We start from the raw sequence: 17,166 nt of genomic DNA, 5'->3' as shown, positions 1-17,166 counted from the left end.
GATTGTTCTGTAAACAATAAAATCATGTTCATTGTACAAGTGGGTGAAAAAAAGCTTTTGTTGATAAGGATAAACAGCAAACCTTCTTTACATCCATCTGCACTCTTGGAAGATATTCGATTTCTGTCTGAAAAAGAAAAAAATATCAATGAATTAAAAGAAAAATCGCATATAATTCATATGATTCACAGCAACAACTGTTAAAGGCCATTTCAAGTGACATTTACACAGAACAATGCAGTCAGTCTCTTAGATAAACAGACAAATGCCTTCTTCACTGGAAATGCCTTGGTCTGTTACCTCAGCTCAAAAACACAGGTAGTAACTGATGGCAAGCATCATAAATTATGTTGATGGTTTCATTCATTCAATTTAGATGAGTACAATGTAAAAACAAATGATTGTTTATCAAAGCATTCTATGTAGTGCAGCTGTGCTTTGTACTGTATCTGCTACTTGATTCTACACGACATTTCATAGCACAACTCAACGTGTCCAGTGTGCTGTGGCTGTTAGGAGTCTTGCCCCTGTACTCCTATTGGTATAATGTGGTGGTGTTGCCTGGACAGGGAATTAAACCCTTGTCTGCCAAGTAGAGGGCAGCAAGCTATACCAACCACTACGCTATTCAAACACAATGTCAACTGCTATTAAATTCAAATAGAAATAGTCCAAGCTCATTGACTGTATATTTGAAGGTCAGCAGATCAAAGTTTATGAAATAATGCAGGGCAGCAACAACTATCCTTTTAAAAGGGATTGGACAAGATGCACGTACAGCCTTCCATCGGTCACTGTACACTACTACACTATATATTATACTATTATAATATATTTATTATACTATACTACATCACATTATACTAGTATAGTTGGTATAGGTGTAGTAACACCTCTGCCTTCCACTCTGTACACTGGGGTTCAGACTCCTAACGCTGTTGCGCTTGGCGATGCTCATTTGAAGACTGAACCCAGATTTCAGCGTGAATAAATTAAACTATCAACTGCTGTATAAACAACCAACAACCAAACATAACTCCAGCGACTTAAACACAGCATAAACAACCCACTACCTTCAATCATTTGGTATCAGTATGGAACTGATGCTTCTCAGACTTTGCTAAGCCAGCTTAAAGTTAGTTCATTCTAGTTTTCATTATTATTTATGACAGAATCCAACGGAATAGCTCACGTTACCCTTGATCCTCAACAACTTCACAGTTTTGTTGATGACTAATGAAACACATACCTTTGATTTGTACATATGATGCAGTGCTAAAGATCATCTTCTTTCCCTCCAGAGTGCTGCAGTAATAGAGTCCTGAGTCAGAGAGAGTAACTGCAGTTATAGTGAGAGAGGAGAACGTGGAGTTCACTCTCATCACTGACCTCTCACTATCAGCAATTAAAACACAGGGTTTAGAGGAGGAGGTTGATGATGAGTAATATTTACATGCAATATAAACTGGCACTGAATTATTTGTGTGTTTACACCAGAAGATATAATCTGAATCAGTCAGACTGTGTTCACACCAGAGAGTGACATCACCACCAGGTTCTGCTTCTACAGTTAAACCAGCCTGAGAGCTCAAACTCACTGACAGCACACCTGAAACACACAACACAAGACAACAATGTCTGCTGTATGCTGTGTCAGACCTACAGCATGATATATTTTGGCTATATGTGAACTACCATGAACTTAAAGACTTATCATTTTAAAGACTTTCCAATACTGCCAAAAGACAAACATGATGTAATACAGTAGCTGTTAACATAACAGAAACAAAGCATTTGGCATTTAACACAAGATATCAAGATTAAGCTATTTTAAAGGGCATGAATCTCGGAAGAGACTTATTTAGGACTGTGATTCCCTGAGATCAATGCAGCTTTCCTCATAAAGAAGACACTCACTTTTTTTAAAAGTTAATTATCTTAAAATGACTTTAGTTTTAATAAGATCTAATAAGCCTATAAACTCTTACCAATGCAGCAGAGCAGCAGAGCCATTAGTGATTTGGGAATAGTCACAATCACATAGGGTATCGCTACCAAAGAGGAAACCGTCCTGTTAGACTTTGCTTATTTATATGGAGTAGGTGGAGCTCATACGTCACTTTAAATAGACATCAAAGTAGTCCTGTGGAAAAGGCCTGAAGGTTTGTGTGTCAGCTTTGGTGTTTGCAAGAGAGTTTTACATACAAAGATAAAGCTTAGTCACATAACTTTATCCAATGTTGCTTTGGTAGTTGGAGAAATAGCTACAATAAGTCATACGTTAACCAGAAGATATAGATATAAATAACACATATCGTTTAGCTCAGGCTTCTGAGTGTTATCCGTGCTTTCTTATGTGACTGTTTAGCTTGTCATTTCATCGTGGTGGCAAATGATAAGGAATATTATTGTGGCGATTGAACCACTACTCAGATAAAGTAGTCTTTAGTACAAGTGCCTATCAAACAGAGGTGGACATTGTCCCTTGAGTGAAGGATACTGCTTAAATGAAGGACAAACATTATACTCCTCATACGGTGTGTGCTCAGGAGATTAGTGTGTTTTTAAATATTAAATATTAAACAGTGTTTTATTTCCCTGAATAATCTACCATGATTTTATATGAAATACAAATCCATTGCATGAAACACCCTGTATCCTGACTTCTGCCCAGTGACCGCTGGGATAGGCTCCAGCACCCCCCACGACCCAGAAGGAGAAGCGGCTTAGAACTTGGTAACTTGGTAACTTTTTAAGCTTTCATACATTGGGTGTAAAAGTCAGGTCGTTATTAAAGAAGGGTGTCACGATTGGCCCCTCCAAGTCCTGTCCATGTGTATGTGTTGTGTTTTGGTCTAGTCCACATGCTTTTGAGTCTCAGTCCAGCCCCCTTGTTGTCTGACTCCGACCTGATTGTTGCCACCTGTGTTTCAACTTGTGTCTTGTTATCCTTAGTTAGCCCTTGTGTATTTAAGCCCTGTGCTTGCCCCTTGTTTTCGTTGGTCTTTGTTGGACATGTATGTGCTGAATGTTTGTATGTTTCATGTACTGATTGGAGTGTTTTTGTTCTTCTTGTCACCGTTGTCTTTTGTCATGTCTGACCCTCATTATCTCCTCGTTGGCTATAGGAACCTGGACTGTTTCGACCATGACTCTGAATTTGCTCTCAATAAATCTCGCTTTTCTCAGCGCCTGCGTCCACCTCATCGCCCCACGTCACAAAGTGGTCCTTGTATCAGGGTCAATGGAACAAGAAATGTGTAAGCTTCTGAAAACACTGTGGTTTTGATGTTGCAACAGAAAAAAAAACATTGAATGTGTGGCATGTGGTTGGAAACACTTAAACCATGATGTAAATGTTACTGCCCTTAAACTGGTTTCAAGTTCAGGTTTAGCTTTTAATGCAATTACGCATACGCATGTATCAAGTTCACTTAGTGCTGTATAAACTGTATGTATAAACTTCAGTTTTCAGCTTCTAACAGCGTAATGAGTGTTAGTTTTAGAAGTAAATCATTTATATTATTTAGCAAACTCTCATGTAAGATTTTTTTGTATAGCTATAAGATGCTTAACTGGAAGGCAACTGCTTACATTTTTTCTCTTGAATATAAGCCAAACAAACAACAACAGTAATAATAATAATAATAATAATAATAATAATAATAATAATAATAATAGTTGTAACGTCAAGATTAGGGTTAGGGTAATAATAGTTTTAATAATAATAATAATAATAATAGTTTTAGCCCAGAAAGGTATGACATGCCCACTCCAGGTAAGGGGAAAGGACTTGCCCCAGGTGGAAGAGTTTAAGTATCTTGGGGTTTTGCTCACAAGTGATGAGAAGAGGGATCAGCTGTAGGCTGGAACAGGTGGCAGCTGTAATGCGATGGCTCAGCTCTCTCCCGATCTGGACTAAGCGGTTAACGATGATGATTAGTTCACTAATGTTACTTCATTAGATCATTTATGAAGGGTGAACAGAATGTAAACGTGCATATGCAAGGTTTTATAAAGAAGGCGACTGCTGAGCATAATCTGTAAAGCATGGTGGAGGGAGTGTGATGGCTTGAGTGGGTGTATCATCTTCAAGTGCAGGAGCTTTAGTATTTATTGATGTGTGATAGACAGGCAACTCTACAAAAAAGACATGAGGCAAATATGTCCACGCAAATGGTTGCAATGGTTTTTGGGATACAGGCTGATTAGCCTAAGCATCACTGCTGCCATACAGTGCCCTCCATAATTATTGGCACCCCTGGTTAAGATGTGTCAAAAGCCTTAAAATAAATTCAGTTTTTATTGTGGAAACATACTGTCACACTGAAAATTGTAGAAAAATGTAACCTTTAACTCAAGTAGAGTTTTAGGGGGAAAATAAAATCCCTGACTAAGAAATAATTTTTCTTCATAAAATCACCTGTTCCACAATTATTGGCACCCCTAACAATTCTTAGGAAATAAATGTAATTAAAGAATTTCTGTCACTTCTACAGTAGTTTACGAAGTTAATCAAAGTATGTAGGAACATTTAATTAGCAATTCACAACTTCCTGTTTCCCTGGGGTATAATTATGACGTGACACAGAGGCCATTTCTCTTCAACATGGGAAAGACAAAGGAACATAGCATTCAAGTAAGGCAGATGTGTGTTGACCTTCACAGGTCAGGCAATGGCTACAAGAAAATAGCCACTCACCTACACCTGTCCGTATCTACTGTCAGAGGAATTATTAAGAAGTTTAAAACAACTGGAACAGTGGTAAACAAGTCTGGACGAGGACGCAAGTTTATTTTGCCACCACGCACAGTGAGGAGGATGATAAGAGAAATAAAAAGTTCTCCAAAGCTCACTGTTACGGAACTGCAACAAATGGTAGCATCTTGGGGTCACGAAGTCTCCAAAACAACCATCAGACGCTATCTACACGCCAACAAGCTGTTTGGGAGGCATGCACGGAAAAAACCTTTTCTCACTCACAATCATAAACGTAAACGTTTGGAGTTTGCTAAGCAGTACTGGGACTTCAACTGGGACCGTGTGCTTTGGTCAGATGAAACAAAGATAGAGCTTTTTGGCAACAAATGCTGTAAGTGGGTCTGGCGTAACACGAGCTGAGTATGCAGAAAAGCACCTCATGCCCACTGTGAAATACGGGGGAGGATCAGTGATGCTGTGGGCCTGCTTTTCTTCCAAAGGCCCAGGGAACCTTGTTAGGGTGCATGGCATCATGAATGCTTTGAAATACCAGGACATTTTAAAACAAAATCTGGTGGCTTCTGCCCGAAAGCTGAAGATGGGTCGTCACTGGGTCTTTCAGCAAGATAATGACCCTAAACATATGGCAAGATCTACACAGAAATGGTTGACCATACACAGAATCAAGCTCCTCCCATGGCCATCTCAGTCCCCAGACCTTAACCCCATTGAAAACCTGTGGGGTGAGCTGAAGAGGAGAGTGCAGAGGAGAGGACCCAGGTCGCTGGATGATTTAGAGAGATTGTGCAAAGAGGAATGGTCGAAGATACCTCTTTCTGTGTTCTCCCATCTTGTGAAACATTATAGGAGAAGATTAGGTGCTGTTTTGTTGGCAAAGGGGGGTTGTACAAAGTATTAACATCAGGGGTGCTAATAATTGTGGCACACATTATTTGATGTTAAACAATTATTTCTTAATGTGGGATTTTTTTCCTACTGAATAAATGCACTTGAGATAAAGGTTGGATTTTGCTCTTTTTTCCATCGTGGTCCTATATTATTTAAAAAAACCCTCAATTTATTAGAAGCTAAAGAACACATCTTAACCAGGGGTGCCAATAATTATGGAGGGCACTGTATATATGTATATATATATATATATATATATATAGACATAAATCATAAACACTTGCAAAATCAAAATCATGCTTTAGGTTTATTTAGCAGCACAGGTTAAGTAGGTTCTAACCAGTTAACAATGGCTCAGTTAAACACAATCCGTATTAAATCAATATGAAGCCAAAAGATATGAAACTGAAAAAATACAATTGTGATTAGGAAGCCTAGCTCTTGAAATGAAAGCGCTATTAAGGCACATGAAACTTTTGGAAAAGGGGGTTGTACATTATTTATTTATTTATTTTAGGGCATAGACATTCCTTAAATAATTATGTCAGCATTTCAGCCAGATTTATTTATGCATTCAGCAGATGCTTCTTTTAGAGCAACTTACAATTTCGTCATGCTGTAAAGGTCAAAAACTCTTATTGATGTAACATGGCGTGCATGCAGAGGCATGGAATGAAACCCCAGTCTTCCAACTGGAGGTTCACTAACACGTCTGATTTTTAAAACAAAAAAAAGCAAGGCCTTTTTAAGGTCTATTTCGTGCCTGTTCTTGCTCAGATTTCCTTGCATTAGAGCCATGATAATTATATATATTGAAGCTAAACAAATAAATTGATGTAGATGTGGAAAAAGAAACAAGAGTGCTTCTTAGAAGCCCTGAGGTTTCATGGTAACAAGAGGGGAAATTGGGTTCATTTTTGTGGTCGGAAAACAATCAACCATGATGCACCAGGACAGAGGCTCAAAAACAAGCATGCAGATGCATGAACATGCAGACTTGTCTGCTTAGTATGACTTCTTATGTCTATATGCATGTGACAGGTGGCACAGGCAGTGGAAGCCTAAAGAGAATAGACTTATGGTATATCTAGGTACATGTAAGGTAAAATTAAAACGGCAGAACATCCAAGTTTACACTGGTAAAAGATGTTGCATTAACAAGTGCACAGTTAGCTCACGAATGGCTTTGGCCTGTGATAATTAATAAGTTTACCTTTTTTAGATAAAGGACTCCCTCAATTCAAGTACCATTGGTCAGACTGTGAATCTGAAAGAAAGCTGTATAAAAAGAAATTAGAAATAAAGTTATAGGCATGCGACCAAGTGTTGGAAATCCCAGTGAGCTGCATCATAAGCATAGACCAACTAAGCATAGACTAGACAAAGCCATCTCTCAAACTACTTATCAGAGGAAGTAGGGGACTCATGAGGGAATCCATAGACAGGCCAACAACCACTCTGAAGGGGCTCCAAAGTTCAATGACTGAGACTGAGTGAAGGTGCACCAGTCAACAGTATGAAGGACTCTGCATACAGCTGGCCTCTAAGAGAGAGTGGCTAGAATGAAGCCATTACTGAAGCAAAAATGCATCAAAGCATGTCTGGAGTTTGCTAGAAGGCATCAGAGTGACCCATCTGAAAACTGGAATAATGCATGGTGGTCAGCTGAGACACAAACGAAGCTTTTTGGCCAAAATTCAAAATGCTGTGGCATAAACTTAGCACAGCTCATTCCTCAGTGAACACCACCCCAACAGTGAAGTATGGGGGTGGCAGCCTCCTGTTGGCTTATCCTCAGCAGGGAACTGAAGGATGGATTGATGGAGCAAAATACAGGGGAATAAAGACCACCTGCTTCAGTCTGATGAAGAACTCGTGAAACTTCACCTTTCAGCAAGGCAGTGATCCCACGCACATCACCAAAACAACACAGGAGTGGCTGAGCAACCAAAAGGTGAATATTCCACAATGACCAGTCCAGTCGGATTGAGAATCTGAAAATTGCAGATCCACAAACATCATCATCAACTTCAGCAACCTGGAGCAAAACTTTCAAACAGTGTGTGAAGCTGGTAGAAACGCATTTCAACAGACCTGAAATGTCATTGCAGCAAAACGGCGGTTCCAGCAAGTACTAGTCTGAAGAGATGAATACTTCTGAAAGCAGCATTTTTTGGTTTGTTTTTATTTTTCTTGTTGAGAATATATTGGTTTTCAATAAAAGTGCTGTGTAGACCAATCTATATAAAAGTGTCTTTTTTTGCAATCCAGATGAATCTGATTATTTTAAAGAGGTTGAATAAATTTTCAAGGTAGGCTTTAATCTTACGCTCCTGGAGGTGTTTGTTCTTGTGGGCCTGTACTGGACTGTTGATTAGTTGGGTCTTTTGTGGTGAAGGCCTGCACTGTTATGCTGTATATCACTGTCCATACTGCCCTAGAAGCTTTTTTGTCTAGAACCAAGATCTACAGATGTGATGAAGCAAATGGAGTGAACATGATCTAAAACCATAGCACATTAATAAATTAATGGTAATGCCATTTAATGCAGCAATGTTAAAATTGTCATAAAAGATGTCATGGTATAGCTACAACTATAACTTAAGCTATAATTTACCATATAGACCCTTATCCAGGAAAAAATGGATCTGTGTTATTTTTTGGGTTCTTTTCATCAAAGCTAAGCTATATTGCACAAAAGGCTAACGGAACAGTACAACCGCTATAGTGTGGTGTTATTTTCGCAGTAGTCCTTGAGTGAACTGCTCTTAACAGTAAACAAGGCTGATCTCTGGTAATGAAAATGAAAGTTTAAAAGCTGCTGTCATGTGGTTTTGCTGCAGTGAGCTAGTGAGAATTACCAAAAGCTTAATACAAAACCAGACCAGCAACAATCAAACAAGATTTCTGTGCAAGTACCAGATGTAATTTCTCTTGATGCATGTGCCAAAATAATATTAAATCCAATAAATAAATATAGAAAAAAAAAGATAAATGCAGCCATACAGATAAAAATCAATCAGATACATTCTCCCACATATAAAAGAACACAGCATAATTGAGCCCATTGTGTATTAAAGTGGTGCCACTCTTTAAACTTTTATTAGAACACAAACAAAAACACGACTATAAGATCTTCACGCAAGTCAGGGCATTCTGTTCAAAACTAACCTCGGTGTATGAGGTCTACAAGAGTATCGTGCTGAAATACAACCCATTCATTATGACAGTCTCTGGAAGCCCCCAAACGTATGCTCAGTGAGACATCTGGCAGTTGAACCTGTTCATTGCATGTAAAACCCATGACAGTGGTGGTTCTTCAGCACCGTGACTGGCTTCCTGATTGCATGCTAAAGGCGTGTGAGTTGACTGGTGAGCTGGGGCGACTAAGTGAAAGCTGGGTGTCCTCTGTGGTGCAGGTGAGATTAGAGAAATGAGTGGGAGTGGGAAAGAGTGGGAAATGGCTGTGCTCTTCCCTTGAGCAACCGTGGAAATCATGGCTTTGCCACTTTCCATCTGGGCCTGCTGGGGCCTCTCCTCCATCTCTATCTGAAGCCTTAGGCGTTCTAGCTCCAGGCCCATTTCTCTACAGTGTAACTCATCTTCTTTCATGACAAACAACTCAGAATTGGGCCTTTGTCACTCAGTTATTGAGCCTATCATTGAGTTCACATCTGATTTGAGGATGACTGCTTTGCTACAGGTGGTGGATCTGTAGAGCCTGAACTGTGTGCTGCAGTGTCACTTTCATCAGGATTAATGTTAGACAGCACAGAATCAGAACTGAACTGCATTAAGTGTAAATACAGCTAACACAGGCGATTCTACAGTGACTAGTGGAACAAACACAAACAAACAAACAAACAAACACAAACAAATACAAACAAACAAACACATCAAAACAGTCTTACAAACAATTCAAACATCAAACAGAGGGCAAACACAGGGCTTATATATCAGAGGCAAGATGAGAAACAGGTGGGAAACAGGTGGTAACAATCAGGGGTGGAGTCAGACAACAAGGGGGCTGGACTGAACCAAAACAAACACACATGGAAGATCGAAAGTAAACAAAAAGCACATGGAGGAGTGGGAGGAGCCAATCGTGACACACACACACACACAAGCCTAACCAAACTCAAAATGCTGCCACCACCTGGAAGATTTGGTTATGGGGAGAAAATAAAGGCAGTGGATTAAAAAAATTGATTGTTTGAAAGAATTGTTTATATACTACAAAAAATTTATTAATGATTACATGAAATGGAGCCCATGTTTGTTTGGGTTCATTTCCCCAGTGTTATTTTCTGGGTTTATTTCTAGAATTACTCTTACAGTTAAAGTGGAACCAGCCTTTAGTTTGCACTGCCTTAGTTTTACTGCACCTCACCTGCACCTCACTTGACAGACAGTCAAATCAGCAGCTCTGCTGATAAAAATAAAATTTGTAAAAGAGCACAGAACATCTATTTACCCATGCCAGTATTCTGATTGTTTCAAGCCTGGATGGCCACCCAGGGAACCTGTCTGCAGCACAGAATGTTTAAAGACATAATGTTTTGTATTTGATAATGGCCACGAATGAAAGAATTTGCATTTTTAAAAGTTTTGTTTGAATGTCTGTTTAATTTCAGTTGATTCTTACGTTATTTCCCTCTATTTTGCTGCATTTTCCTCATCTGTTCTGTCAATTCCGCTCCACTTTAATGAGGAGTTGACCCCCCCCTCTTCAACTATAATACCCTCCTCTAACAGGTCGATCTCAGTCTGCCACTGGCAGGAGCCCCGTCACCCATCCTGTGTTCAGACCCAATGCCACCACTGGATGGCAGCAGAGAGCCACCTCTAGGTAATCAGAGACAACCTGCCACACCTGTGTCCAGCTTTGCTTAAGACTGGCTCTTAGTTCTGTGCTCAGTCATGAGTCTGTATGTCATGTGTGTGCAACTTTTAAACAAGTCGGTATTTGCATAAGAGTTTTTCCCTCTAAACCTTGTTCTCGAGTCACAAGAGTGTAAGTATATATATATATATATGCGCACTGGTCAGTGACCCTCATGGTTCGACCCCAGTGTGGGTTTTTTCTTGGTTTAATTAAAGTGTCTCTCTGGCACCTGGGCCAGCATTTCTAGATTAGTGTAACTAAACCTGACGCTGACTTTTCATCAATTCCGTACACAACTGTTTTTATGAGGTCTGCTTATAATGTTTTCTACAGTACAAAGCAGAAACAAAAGAGAGCAATGACAAAAATGAATGACAATTAAAAACATAAACATTAGAATAAAATTACAATCCTTAAAATATAAAACAACATAAAATTAGCATTCCAGTACGAATAAAAAAAATAAACAAATAAACAATGCTGGACAGACGTTACCAGCTTATCTAAAGAAGTAACATCATCTGGTGCTACAAATATGTGTAGCAATGTATCATCAGCAAAACTTGCTGCCTTCACGCTTTTTTAGAATTTGACCTAGCATCAACATACACAAAGGAAACAAAAGTGGGCCAAGTACAGAGCTTAGTGGTATGCCACAGAGAATATACTGCTTATCTCATACATGTGCAACTACACTTTCTGTTAGCAAAAACTTAAACATATAATTAAATATGAACAACAGATTCAAAACTGTTTAAGAAGCATGACGTGATCTCTAGTGTCAAACGCAGCAGTTAAATCCGGACACACCAGTACACAACACATCAGTGTTTATTCTCTAATTATTTACTATTTCACTAATGCTGTTTTAGTGCTATAATGTGACCTGAAGTGAGCCGGAAATATTTTATTAGTATTGATTTTAGTTTAGAAATCACCAAACTGTGAGTTGTTTTTTTAAATATTTTACTCAGAAATGGGATTTCTCCACAGTTGCATAAATATAGCAAATTACTGATGATTTAGTATTTAAAAAAGGTCTTTCAGGGGCTTTCAGCAGCGTTTTGTCTGAGAATTTATCTACGTGAAGTTGAAATCAACAGTCAGGAGAACTCAGACGGATAGTAGTTTAGACAGTGTGTGTTTGGGCCCATTGACCTTCAAGTACAACTACAAGATATTCAAAAGTAGAGGCAGTTCTGAATGAAATATTGATATGCAGTTATAAGTATTAGGAAATGCACCCTCCCCTACCGTGCTTATAAAATCATTCATTTAAAAGTCCTCATTTTGTGCAGCAGTGCCGAGTTTCATGGGTGCAGGGGTTGTAATGCCTCTTCCTGCCCTAAGTTTCAGAGGTCTGACCTAATTGAGGTGACCTCTATTAAGTTGCTCAGGCACCTGTGCCCCCATTGCCTAATGTGTAACAGTTCCCATGATGATCCCCAAGTTTGGGAAAATAGGCATTTCAGCTAATTGGGAGGCCTTGTGAGCCCTTTTGGGGTGAGTTTTTCCCTTTTGAGGCAAGTTGTTCCCTTTTGGAGTGAGTTGTTCCCTTTTGGAGTGAGTTGTTCCCTTTTGGAGTGAGTTTTTCCCTTTTGGAGTGAGTTTTTCCCTTTTGAGGCAAGTTGTTCCCTTTTGGAGTGAGTTGTTCCCTTTTGGAGTGAGTTGTTCCCTTTTGGAGTGAGTTGTTCCCTTTTGAGGCAAGTTGTTCCCTTTTGGGGTGAGTTTTTCCTTTTTCAGGTGGGTTTTGGAATCACTCAGCTTTCAACGATTCAGTTCTTTCCTGAGCGCCTTGATCTCGTCCTCGGTTAACAGTGCATAACAATAAACAAATCAACATGAATTATACAATAAAGATTGACTAAAGGATTTTAAGATAAATAAAGAATTAAAATGTTCACCCTCTATTGCATGAAACATGATAAATGTTTTGTTATTTAAAATTGCTTAAATAAAAGAAAGATTTTTGGAAAAAAATAAATTTGGTACATTGTTGCTAATCATACCTTAGCGCCACTAATTCTAAAAATCAAAGCATCATAAAATCATTCTTTTTTGCCTAAAAACATAATTTAATTGAAAAGACCAAACAAATAAAACTTGAATGAAATGTGTGACTTGGTATTTACAAATATTGGAAATATGATACAAATTCAGTTTGTATTTGGAATATATGGTAATAACAACATGATAATAAGAATTTCTGGTCATGTGATGTCAAAATATTTGTCCTTTCAAAGTAAAAGACCCCTTTCCCACCATTAAATTGGAAAACACAGATCCTATATTACAGCTTTTTATTAAAACTGAGAAAGCAATTGTTGCCATATGGCAACACTGTGCATGAGTGTTAAGGGGATAAAATAGCACTACATAAAGCACGTTTAACTGTTTTAACAGTAGTTTAATAGTAACAGTTCTGATTGTGATTCTCAGCTCAGTAAAGAAAAGTGATGTGGTGTTTCATCATTTTACATTTTTAAGCAGAACAGTTATTTATTTATGGTTTTTGTAATACTTTTTTGCCTTAGTTCCTGTCTTAATCTAAATAAGTCTATTAAAAACAGACAAGGTCTTTTTCTATAACAGTGATACAGTATTCATGCTGTAACTCCAGTTATTGTATTTATTACTCATTTCTAAATGTTTTATTTTTAACAATTTTAAAACTTTAAAATTTTGGCCTAATTTTTAAGACTTTTTACACTGTTCTAGGATCACTGGGTGTATTTTATTCCATTTCTATTCTGTTCAGACACATGTTTGTAAGATGAGGGTTGAGCTTGCTTTAATATATGGATCTGAGTATTAGAATTAGTATGCGAATATTTAGTCCTCTGCAAATTGTAATCATCAGCTGATTCCATACTAAATGTACTCCTCATAAAATATCCACAACCATATCTGACTGTTATTCTGATTGTGCAGTGGGGTTCAAAACTGTGATCACATTGAAGTTTTTTTTAAACCTGCAAATAAGCAAAAGTTTAGAATTTAGAAAAAGAAATGAAGAAAAGTCACGAAGAGTAAAATGAGGTCACTAATAAAATTTACGATTAAGTGTTGATCATGTTGAGGCCTCGTTGTTTTTAGTCTTATCTCTTCCTGTGAAGTTTGTGCTCAGACTCTCTGACCTGCCCGTTGACCTTTTTATTGAAATGTAAAATAGAAGTGTTTTCACTAGTGGTCTCAGACGTCCGGACCCTGCATCTATTACCTCCAGGTCTAAACACTTAAATGAAACAGTGCTGTCCTTATTTTGTTATTTTCTTCTCTAGTCTGTGGTGCCCTTCTGAAAACAAGTGCTTATTGGAAAATAGGACTTTTTTTTTTACCTTGTATAAGCCCCGCCCCTCTATATAAATAAAGCACAAACTGACAAGACTCTGCAGTGCTGATGCTATATGGACCTGTGATGGGCCGCTTTCCGTGTACAGCTCTGCTGCTGCTCTGGGGGATCAGTGAGTGTTCCTGTAATTGTATTTACACTACAACTTTTCTGTCTAATCAAACCAAATATTAAAGTAGTAAATATTTTACTGCACTTTTGAGCGTGAAGGACTTGTAGGTACTCTTCTGTATTTCCTGTCTGGAGAGGCTAGTCTTTTAAAAGTTAATCAGTGAGTGTTCTGTACAGTAGATGCTGAGAGAACCAATAAATATTCCACTAATGTTGGAACAGTGTAGAAGCACGAACTGGGCTGGACAGGCGTCATTATTATTCAGGCCAGAACGTGAATAAACATACTCAGTTCATTTCCACAGTAAATACTGGAGATTTATCTAATATAGTTGTTTTATTGTGTTTCAGGTGTGCTGTCAGTGAGTTTGAGCTCTCAGGCTGGTTTAACTGTAGAAGCAGAACCTGGTGATGATGTCACTCTCTGGTGTAAACACAGCCTGACTCTGTCATCTTATTTATTCTGGCTGAAACAAACAAACAATTCAGCACCAGATCATATTACATGTAAATATTACTCAGTATCATCCTCCTCCTCTAACTCCTGTTTCTTCATCCCTGAGAGTGAGAGGTCAGTGATGGGAGTGAACTCCACGTTCTCCTCTCTCACTATAACTGCAGTTACTCCCTCTGACTCAGGACTCTATTACTGCAGCACGCAAAAGGAGCAGTTCATGACCTTCAGCACCACAACACGTCTACAGATCAGAGGTAATGTTTATTATTTCATTAGATTGGCCACAGATAAAAATGTTAACTAACTCAAGTTAAAAATGGATTAATCTTTATAACACATCAATAAACAATATTACATTTTATTATGTAAATCACGATATTTATTTTATTGTAGAAAGAAGTGACATATCTTCCAAGAACCCAGACAAATCTGAAGGTTTGATTTACTGTATTCACTGCTCCTAACTACTGTTATTATAATGGCAGATACAGTTTTGACAGTGTTGGAAATAACCTTTATTATTTTTACTCTATTCTCAATCTGTATATTTTAAAGGTGATCATGTGTTTTCTGGTGTTTTCAGAATCCTGTTCTCCTCCTAAACTGTTCCACCTGCTGACTCTGATGTTTGGAGCTGTGATTGCGGTTCTGCTCAGTGTTCTTCTCATCCTGATCTTCACCAGACAGACCGACCGTAAAGACCAGAGAGACGGTAAAGTGCTGTACGTCTAGTAAAAGTGACTTAATTAACTTTTTAAATGTTATAAAATATCCAGTTCTGTTTTACTGCAGGATCTGCGGAGCTCCCACTGCTGGATCAGCATCTTCAGTGGAGGAACACGACTGCAGTACATTATAATCAGTTACTGTTAAACCAGAAGGACAATTAATAAACTAGAACAAAGAACACACTGTGTCTGAGGTTATGTTCCCAGTGATGTCCTCAAAACGAACATATGTGAATCATTCATTTATGGTTGCTTAGGATCGTTCAATATAAGAGGAACAGGATGAGGTCATTGTTTCGAGTCTGTAAAGCTGCTTTGTGATATAGACATACATATATTATACATACATATGTAGATTTGTGTTATAAAAAGCACTATACACATAAATCTTGAATTGAATTGTAATTGGTCCATTACTGAACTGCAGTGTTTGCAGTGTGTGGAGAATGTGGTTGGGAGTTTTTGTAGATTTGGTGAAGGTTTATATTAATGCAGGTTTATATTATTGCAGGTTTATATTAATGCAGGTTTATATTATTGCAGGTTTATATTATTGCAGGTTTATATTAATGCAGGTTTATATTATTGCAGGTTTATATTAATGCAGGTTGATGTGTGTAATATTTGTAACTGTATCTTCCAGTTGGTGGCAGCATTTCAGCAGGTTTTTTTTTTTTGGGGGGGGGTGGGGGGTGACTTGTGCTACAGTACCACTAGGAGGGAGCAGAGAGCAAGACCAGCATAGTTTTCCTTGGCAAGACTGTCTCTATTATTGTATAACAGCAGTGACATTTCTCTTTACTGTCTGCTCTGATACAGTACAGAGATCATTTGCTGTTCTGTTCTAGCTCTACTGCTCTAATGAGTCCTGAGTACATGTTCCTAGTGTTATTAACAGCACTGATAATGACAGTGGTTGAGCTACACTATATTTCCAAAAGTATTCCGTCACCCATCCAAACCATTGAATTCAGGTGTTCCAGTCCCTTCCATGGCCACAGGTGTATAAAGCCGAGCCCCTCGGCCTGCAGACTGCTTCTACAGACATTAGTGAAAGAATGGGTCGCTCTCAGGAGCTCAGTGAGTTCCAGCGTGGTACCGTGATCGGACGCCACCTGTGCAGCAAGTCCAGTCATGAAATTTCCTCACTACTAAACATTCCACAGTCAACTGTCAGTGGGATTATAACAAAGTGGAATGTAACATGGCAGGGCGGGGTCAACGCATGCTGAGGCACATAGTGCGCAGAGGATGCCAACTTTCTGCAGAGTGAATCGCTACAGACCTCCAAACTTCATGTGGCCTTCAGATCAGCTCAAGAACAGCGTAGAGAGCTTCATGGAATGGGTTTCCATGGCCGAGCAGCTGCATCCAAGCCTTACATCACCAAGTGCAGTTCATATGCGTGTGAAGACAGGCGACCGGATACTTTTGGAAATAGTGTATAATTTGGTATTTAGTGGTCATGTATGTATTTTCCACTGGTCATCACTGTACGGTGAACCGTACACCTCAGTTCTGTTTACTAATAATGCAGTTCAGTTCTGATTCTACAACCAACTGTTTTCCTGGCTTTAGGAACGACTATTCTTGGGATCTTTTCCTCGTCCAGTTGCCACAACATCTAAACTACCAATGTTCTGTGGTTACTTTTAGAAGTACTGTCTAATGGTTCACTGCTACCAATACATTAATAAAATGACCAGAGTCTTAGTTTATTACAGTAACTAACAATATATTTGATGACAGTCACTTGTTTTGTGTGTTGAAGGTAAAAACCATACTGGCCCACTTTGACTCAAGCACTTCTGTTCTGTGTGTGCTGCACCCAAGCATTACAAATGATCTACCTAATAAACACACGGTGATGATGAACCCGATGACTTCCTCTCCCACATTAACCCCTTAATGGCCAGGGCCCAAAGCTTTATTACCCACCTCTATGAAAGCTCAGCCAGCTTGCTCTGAAGTCCCTGTTGATACTGAATAATAGGCCTTAGTCTGTAATAAGCCTGGGATGCC

The 17,166-nt window shown here is 38.7% G+C and overlaps 1 protein-coding gene across 1 annotated transcript in view; it reads left to right on the top strand.

Moving 5' to 3' along the window:
• LOC108416077 (H-2 class I histocompatibility antigen, Q9 alpha chain-like) overlaps positions 1–17,166 on the top strand; it is a 471,933-nt gene that overhangs the window by 339,410 nt on the left and 115,357 nt on the right. The window lies entirely within an intron of this gene.

This window comes from Pygocentrus nattereri, chromosome 20, assembly GCF_015220715.1.
Source record: "Pygocentrus nattereri isolate fPygNat1 chromosome 20, fPygNat1.pri, whole genome shotgun sequence".
Taxonomy (NCBI): Eukaryota; Metazoa; Chordata; class Actinopteri; order Characiformes; family Serrasalmidae; genus Pygocentrus; species Pygocentrus nattereri.
The sequence above is the reverse complement of the archived record's forward strand: the minus strand, read 5'-3'. Positions and strand labels throughout refer to the sequence as shown.